An 8,885-nucleotide genomic window follows, 5' to 3' on the forward strand; every position below is an offset into this window, starting at 1 on the left:
GTGTGGATCCTGAAAACTTCGATTTTGGCCTCTTTTTCGCTCATTTTGCTCTAAAATGCTCTCCTAAGTATGCTCTCCTAAGTATAGAAACATGAATTTAAGGGATTAAGAGCATCAAATTCACTAATTCTCATCATAAATCATCCAAAAATATGCCGAGCATGGAATTAAAATATGTTACATTTATGGTTTATCAAATATCCCCACACTTAAACATTTGCTTATCCTCAAGCAAAATCTTCAACTCACAATTAAAATTAATTCTTCTCAACTTATAATCCTCATCAATAGTGTTTCGAAATAATTCACAAATAATAATGCATTGAAAATTCAACTAAAAGAACATTAAAGTCTCAAACAATCCAAGTCGAATATTTTAACATAAAAACATAGGTATTTCCCCTTATCTAAGTAATTACCTTTAATTCAAAACCAACAAGAGTTGACATCCTCACTAACGATTCACTCAAATCACTCAAAGTGTTTAATGTTTAGAAATAAGCACTCAATAGTCAATTATGAAAAGTCATTACCATAGGCCTGCATGAAAATCAAATCTTCACCACTATAATTTGATATGATACACAAATCAAAAGGTCTTTAAAGGGTTGTAATGGGGCTTCAGTTAGGGGTGTGGGTAAAGGCTGAAAAAGAAGGTTAGAATCGAGATTGAATTGAAAAAAATAGACTAATGCTGAATAATTACATCAATGGATTACTAATCACAAATAAAAATAAGCTTCTCTTTAAAAATTAGTCTGTTCAAGCTCAAGCCTCATAGAACTAAGTAGTAAACAATGTGTATTTTTTTTCGAACAATAGAGATAATAAGCAATAATATGCTTTTTTTTTCTTTTTTTCTTTTTTTTGAATAATAAGAAATAATTTACTAACTGAACAAAAGAACATAGTCAAGCATAAATTCAAATCAAATCTCGACAAAAAGAGAGTCAATAAAATAGGAAAAATTCTCAATGAATAAAAAAGAATGAGATATGGGTTAATATTAAGGGTAAATTAAGAATGGTGTTTTAGGCTCGAAAGGGGTTCACTAAGGGTTAATTATGAAGGTAGGCTTTTTATGGGACAAGTGAGTGAAAGCCTAAGTGCCTTTATCATCTCAGTATATCAAATCAAAGGTGTGGTCTCAACATGTATAATTGAAGCAAGTTCTAGAATAAAAAATCACTATTGAAACACTCATAACCTATAATAAAAGTGAGCAAAAAAATGTGCTCTAAAGGCTCAAATTCTCACAAAAATTTATGGCTTTTGATGTCAATCCTTCAAATTTCAAACTTTAAGATAATACCTCAATTTAGGGAAACAACCTAGAAATTTTTAATTTTGAAAAATCAACTTATCATGCTTGATTCTCTAATGTCTTAAAGTTTTAAACAATTAATGCACAATTACCTATGACTTAACCCAAAACATATCAATAAAAATCATAAATTAATAAAAATTCATTCTAATAGTAATATGAGAAAATTACTTAAGAACAAGACATAATTCAGGGATTTTCTAATAATCATATAAATAACCTCCCCACACTTAAGATAAACATTATCCTCAATGTATGATTATATATAATGACAGTATAAGTACAATATCATAAGAGAGGGAGAGAAGTGAAACTGCCCTGAATTTTGGATAAAGTCCTCAAATTAGTGACTAGCGGAATTGTAGAGGAAGCTAAATGTAGTGCATGATTCTGAGCAAGCTATTAAGAAAATAAACATAACTGGTGGAGAAGATTAAACGATTACTCGATTAGGAACAACCATAACAACTAAAATATAGTTCAAAATATAATAGACAAGTCTTTAAAAGATAATAAGAAACATAAAAAATAAATAAAATAAAAATAAAAATAAAAATAAAAATAGAAATAGAAATAGAAATAGAAATAGAAATAGAAATAGAAATAGAAATAGAAATAAGATAAAACAAAAAGACAAAATAAGAAAAGAGAAAGGGGTCAGGGTTTTTATAGGGTGACACGGTTGTGTGAGGGTCTCTGTTGGGCCACACGGTCGTGTGGCTTGTTTTCAACCCTTGATCGTCGAGGGAGGAAAAAAATAGCCCAGTTTTCACACGGTCGAGTTGGACGGCCATGTATATCGTCCTTCGCTTCTCCCACGCCTTTGTAACCTCCCATACGCCCGTGTGGCTAGGCCGCGTCTCACACACGGCCGTGTGCCTAGCCCGTGTAACTCTCTGACTTGTTTTAAAATTCAAAAAATTTTGCTCCAGGTTTCACACGGCCAAGGACACGCCTATATGTCCAAGCCGTGTGGTCTACATGGCCGTGTCACATGCTCGTGTGGTTTACTTTAAGGCCGTGTCTCTATCGATCTTTGGGAAAATTTTAGCCCTGTTTCCATACGGCCAAGGATACGCCCGTGTGTCCAGGCCGTGTGGGTTAAAAACCTACATTTAAACATGAAAATAAGTAAAAATAAACTAATTAGTAGGGTTAGTGCTCAAGTTGTCTCCCGAGAAGGCTTATTTAGAGTCTAAGCTCGACTTACCTCTCATTCGCATGGTCTTGTTGGTTTGAGGAGTTGAAACTCCTCTCTCCTGCTATCAGTTCTAACATCAAAATAAGGCTTAAGTCGAGTACTATTTACCTTAAAAGTACCAAATTTAGAATGAGTTACCTTGACTGTACCGTATGGGAAGACATTTAGTACCGTAAAGGGAGTTGTTCCGCTTGTATTAGGCTTTGAAGTGACAACTCGAGGATCTATTTTATCTAACAGTACCTGGTCCCCAACCTTAAATTGATTGGTTCTATCCTTAAGCTCGACAAAGTGTTGCTTTTGTTCCTTTTTGACATAAGTCCGCCATTCGTGTAGTTCATCTATCTGTAGCATTCGACTTTCATGGATGGTTCCGTTGTTGGCGTATAAACCGGAACGTGGCTTATTTGTGTTCTTCGAAAGAGTTTCTTGTAAAGAGGATTGAATCCCATGATTAGTCTTATTAACAGAATTTATAGAATCGTCTTTATTACTTGATATCTTAACCGAATCACGAGCTTGGAGCGTGATTGTATCATCACCTACACGACGTGTGAGTTCACCTGTACGAACATCAATGATAGTTCTAGTAGTTGCCAAAAAGGGGCGTCCTAAAATTTAAGGGGCATCATTATCCTTATCCATGTCTAGGACAATAAAGTCAACTGGGAATATGAATTTATCAATTTTTACGAGTACATCTTCACCCCTAGAAAATCTAATGGTTTTATCTGCTAATTGAATGCTTATCCTAGTTTGTTTGGGTTTCCCATGACCTAGTTGTTTAAACATTTTTGTAAGGATGACATTAATACTTGCCCCTAAATCAGCTAAAGCATTATTTATATCTAAACTACCAATTAAACAAGGAATAGTAAAACTCCCTGGATCCTTCAATTTGTTGGGTAGTTTATTTTGTAAGATAGCTGAGCACACCGCATTTAGCTCCACGTGCAACAAATCATCAAACTTCCGTTTGTTTGCCAAAAGCTTCTTTAAAAATTTAACTAAGTTGGGCATCTGCAAAAGAGCTTCAATAAACGGTAAGTTAATATGGAATTTTTTCAAAAGTTTAAGAAATTTACCAAATTATTCATTTGTGTGGTCTTTCTTTGTCACTTTAGGTTATGACACACGAGGTGTATACTCCTTACTTACCGGTTTTTTGTTTACTATGGCTTTCATCAACCTTACCTTTACTTACCACACTTTCTTGCATTAGTTTTGGTTTGGAATCAACTAGCCCTTCTTCATCTCGAACAATAATCGCATGGAGCTGCTCTCTTGGGTTAGTTTCGATGTTGCTAGGAAAGCTACCTTGTGGTATTTTTGAGATTAGCTTAGCAAGCTTACCTATTTGATTCTCGAGCCATTGAATTCACACTTGCTAATTTTTAAGCACTATTTTTTGTTCTAAAAATGTGTTTCTGACATCGAGATCAATTTCGTTAGCATCTCCTAAAGGTTCAGCTTCTTCTCCTGCTGGTAAGGTGGTTGTTGAAAACCTGGAGGAGGTTACGGTCTTTGGTTACCTTGACCACCCCATGAGAAATTGGGATAGTTCCTCCAACCTGCATTATAAGTGTTACTATAGGGATTATTGTAATGACCCAAATTTTTAGGTCATTGGAAAAATGAATTTTCGAGTCTTTGATTCTGAAAATTAGATTCGTAAATATTTATTAGAAATATTTACGAAGTTAAGTGAGAGGTTAATTAGAGTTTAATCTAGTGAATTAACTTGAATTAAGAATAATAAGGAGAAAGGGCTAGATAGAATAAAGAATAAAAGTTTAATTGAGGATTAAAGAAAAGACAAGGGGTTAATTTAGCAATTAAACTATAGTAAGACAAATGTATGGTAAAAATAAATAAAATGTGTAAAAATATAAATGGTACACATGTAATAAACATGTGTATTTACTTATTTTATAAGAAAATAATAATGATTAAAGTATATTATAATAATATAATAGAATAAAGTAATTATATAAAACAAATAAAAGGAAAGAAAGAAATAAAAGAGAACAGAAGACACGAAATAACAGGGAAAGAAAAGGAAAGAAAAAGAAAAGGAAAATTTAGGATTTTGGAGTTTCAAGCTTGATTGTTAAGTCAATTTGATCCCTTTTTTTGTAATTTTGGTGTCTATGGAATCCTAGGAAGAAATACTATTTGAGTTATGTTGAAATTTAGAAAGTAATTGAATTTTTAGGTGTTGATAAAGTTGAATGAATGGAAGAATTAAGTGTATTTTGATGGAAATTTAAGTTAGAAGTGGTTAAAGGATTAAATTGTAAAGAGATATAAGTTTTGTTATAGTAGGAATTAAATTGTTTAAATTGTAGAATTGATGCTGTATATGTAAATTAAGAGTTGAAACTTGTTTAAAGTAAGTATAAAATGAAAACTATAAGGTTATTTGAAGAAAAAGAATAGTTATGGTGGAAGGACCTAATTGGAAATATAGTAAAAGTTATATGGAAATAAAGGTGTGTTATTAAAATAACATATGTTGATAACTTTAAATGTTAAATTTTATGTAGCCAACTTAGCACCGGAAACGTCATCAAAAAGGGAAAGGAGAAAGTGAACGAGGATATCGAATAAACCCGAGAATTTTGGTTTGTATTTCTATAAACTATGCTTAATGTTTTAATACAATGTAATTGTTATTTTTAATAGTTAGAATGTATAATGAATGATATGGTGGAAATTTTTATTACTTCTGTATTGAAATGAAATGTTTTGAATACCCTATTAATAGTGTCGGGCTAGTCGGATATAATTGGCATGTCATAAGATTGGAAGTGTTCAGGGATATTCTGATTGTGTGTCGATGAGACACTATATGTGTCGACTACTGTGACTGTTCCGGATTCGTTCCGAAGAGGTACTCTGTACCTGACTATGACTGTTACTGTTATTGTTACTGTTACCCTACGGTGTATTCCGATTTCGACCGAAAAAACACTGTATATTATCCTCGGTGTGCGGTTGGATCCACGTATCCATTTAGGTCTGAGTTATGTTAATAGGGGTAAATGAAAGTACTGAAGACTGTTTGATATTGATTAAGTGACTGTGACTAATTTATGAGTGTTTAAGTTATCGAATGATATGAAACAAATATATATATATATGAATTGTTTAACTACAGGAAGGAAATGTAAAATGAATGTAAGGGGTAAAGCTATTAAGATTATGAGAGTAAAGTTTAAGTTACAATGTATATACATAGCTTATTATTGTTTAAGTATTAGTTTATAGAAATACCACTGAGTGCATACTCAGCGTACGGTTTGTTTCCGTGCGCAGGATAGGTAGGAAAGAAAGTTAAGGATTCAGCATCCAAGCCAATCCCAAACTCAAAGTGGTGAAGTACTTTTCTTTTTGTAAAATGGCATGTACCTAGGTTGATAAGGTTTTATTTTGTAAATGATAAGAATGAGCATGAAATATATTGAAACATGGTATGAAATATGCATATTTTGGAAGTTAAACTTACATGAGTTTGACTAGTATTATAACGTAGTATAATTTCAATATGAATTGAGGTATTAAAGTGAATGAATGAATATTTACTAAGCTTGAATGGCATAATGAATGATATTTGATTTAAGAACTAGTAGTAAATGTTTGGGTATGAATTAGATCTGTTTAGCATGTGAAAATAGCTTAAAAATGGTCAAAAATCATGTTTTTACACGGCCAAGTCACATGGGCGTGTGCTCAGGCCGTGTGGCTCTCTGTCTATGTCACACGGGCTGTTTCCATGGCCGTGTGTGCAAGTCAGATCTGCCCACGGCCTGGCCCCATGGCCATGGGAGCCCTACGGGCAGGCTACACGGGCATGTCCCAGGCCATACGGGCGTGTGTCCCTATCTTTAAGGAAAAATTCCAAAGTTTCCAGTTTGTCTCGAACCACTTCTAAAACATGTATTGGGCCCCGTAGGCCCATATTAGGGACTTTATGATGAAATTTGATAAGAATTGATCTGGAATGTAAAGTTTATGACTCGATTTTGTATAAATGTTAGTGTATAATTCTGGTAATGCCTCGTAACCCTGTTCTGAAGACGGGTTGGGGTTAAGGGGTGTTACAATTATTCTAAGGTCTAAAATTGTTACCCATATAGTTGACTTGTTCGTTCTCTGTGATAGGGTTGTAGGATAGGTATTCTGTGTTTTTCACCCTTATTCCATTTGTATCGCACTGCATCATCGAATGCACCTACGTAGAACCATACAAACCATCAATTTTTTTTATTTAAAAGCTCTACTTGGTTAGAGAACATGGTGACCACATCAAGGTTGAAAACACCAGCTGCCTTATTAGGCTTTGTCCTCATGACTTGCCATTGATAGTTATTTAGTGACATCTCTTCAATAAATTCATAAGCCTCCTCAGGTGTTTTATTATTCAAAGTACCACCGGCGGCTGCATCTATTAGTTGCCTAGTTGAGAGGTTCAAACAGTTGTAGAAGGTTTGAACTTGTAGCCATAGAGGTAAACCATGGTAAGGGAACATTCTCAATAGATCATTATACCTCCCCCATGCATCGTAAAGGGTTTCTAAATCCATCTGTACAAAGGAAGAGATATCATTCCTCAACTTTGCCATCTTAGCCAGTGGGAAATACTTTAATAGAAACTTTTTGGTCATTTGCTCCCATGTAGTGATGGACCCTCGTGGTAGAGATTTCAACCACTATTTAGCTTTATTCCTCAATGAGAAGGGAAATAACCGAAGGTGAATGGCATCATCAGAAACGCCATTAATTTTGAAAGTATCACAGTACTCTAGAAAGTTAGCCAAATGAGTATTTGGATCCTTATCTTGTAATCCATCAAACTGAATAAACTGTTGGATCATCTTAATGGTGTTCGGCTTTAGTTCAAAGTTATTTGTAGCAATAGCAGGTCTCACAATACTCGATTCAGCCCCTGCTAAATTAGGCTTGGCATAGTCGTACATAGTACAAGGAGCAGGATTCTGATTTATAGGATTCGTGGCAACCACAGGAGGTAGCAGATTATTCTGATTTTCAGCCATCTCCTCGGTAATATTGGTATCATCCTCTTGCTCTTCCTCTATATACTGTAGACTTTGCCTTATTTTTCTATGATTTCTATGAGCTGTGCTTTCAATTTCACTATCAAATAATAGAGGTCCTGACGGGTTTCTTCTAGTCATAAACTAAAAGAGCCTGCTAGAAGCAAATAAGAGAAAAAGTTAGTAAATTAAAGTAAAAACAAAAATAAAATTAAAAAAATGGCTAAAGTAATAAAAATTAAGTGTTCCTAATATTTTAGTCCCCGAAAATGGTGCCAAAAACTTGATGGGTCACAAAACTAACTAATATTTCGACGAAGGCAAGTGCACCTATTGAATAGTAGTATAGCTATGGTGAATCAAGAATATTGTATCCACAAGGACTAAAAGTACTAGTAATAACTATCTTTCTATTCTTTAGCCTAATAATTAAATGAGGTGTTTTAATCTAAAATTAAACTAATTAACTATGAATGCGACAAAGATCGAATTGGAAAAATACTTAAGAAAACCAATGAGAGAGACAATACCTAGGAGAGAATCCACCTAGACTTCACTTATTATTCTGACTCTGAATCAAATGATTTATTCACTTGTCTTGATCCGTAGAAATCCCTAAATTATGTTAATATCTCTTTTGAACTAAGAGCAACTGAATCTAGGTTGATTAATTGAAATCTCTTTCTAATTAAAACCCCTATTGCCGTATTAACTCAATCTATGGATTCCCCTATTAGATTTGACTCTAATCCGATAGATTTATATCGTCCTATTTTTAGGATTGCAATCAACTCCGCTCAATTATGCTAGATCTACTATTAAACAGGGACTTTTGCTCCACTGAATAAGCACATCAAACTTGGATTAATATCCTGAAAATATTAAGGCAAAGATTAAGAACACATAATTAAGAATAAGAACAAGTATTTATCATGTAATTCAGATAATTAAATAATAAGATCCATCATAGGTTTCATCCTCCCTAGGTATTTAAGGAGTTTAGTTCATAATGTAAAAGAAAAACATCTCAAATTTAGAAAAACAACAAGGCATAAAAAACCCAAATAAACTTCGAGAGAAATTTGAATAGACATCTTCGATCTTGAAGTGGATCTGCTTCCGAGATGATTCCAACGGCTTTCTTTGAGTAATTCCTGCTTTCTACTTCGTGTGCTTCCTTAGGTCTTCTTCTAGTATGTATTTATAGACTTTTGAATGCTCAGAAACCTTAAAAACTGCCTTTTTTTTGCGTGATTGGGAAACAGGGAGCGATATCGGCACGGGCTGGCACATAGGCATCTGT

The 8,885-nt window shown here is 33.8% G+C and overlaps 1 non-coding gene across 1 annotated transcript; it reads left to right on the forward strand.

Moving 5' to 3' along the window:
* Positions 1 to 7,037: 7,037 nt before the first annotated feature.
* LOC121217211 (small nucleolar RNA R71) lies at positions 7,038 to 7,144 on the forward strand. The gene has a single exon (XR_005913354.1). It is a non-coding gene; the product is annotated as a small nucleolar RNA R71 (small nucleolar RNA).
* Positions 7,145 to 8,885: the final 1,741 nt, after the last annotated feature.

This window comes from Gossypium hirsutum, chromosome A02 (genome assembly GCF_007990345.1).
Source record: "Gossypium hirsutum isolate 1008001.06 chromosome A02, Gossypium_hirsutum_v2.1, whole genome shotgun sequence".
NCBI classification, from domain to species: Eukaryota; Viridiplantae; Streptophyta; class Magnoliopsida; order Malvales; family Malvaceae; genus Gossypium; species Gossypium hirsutum.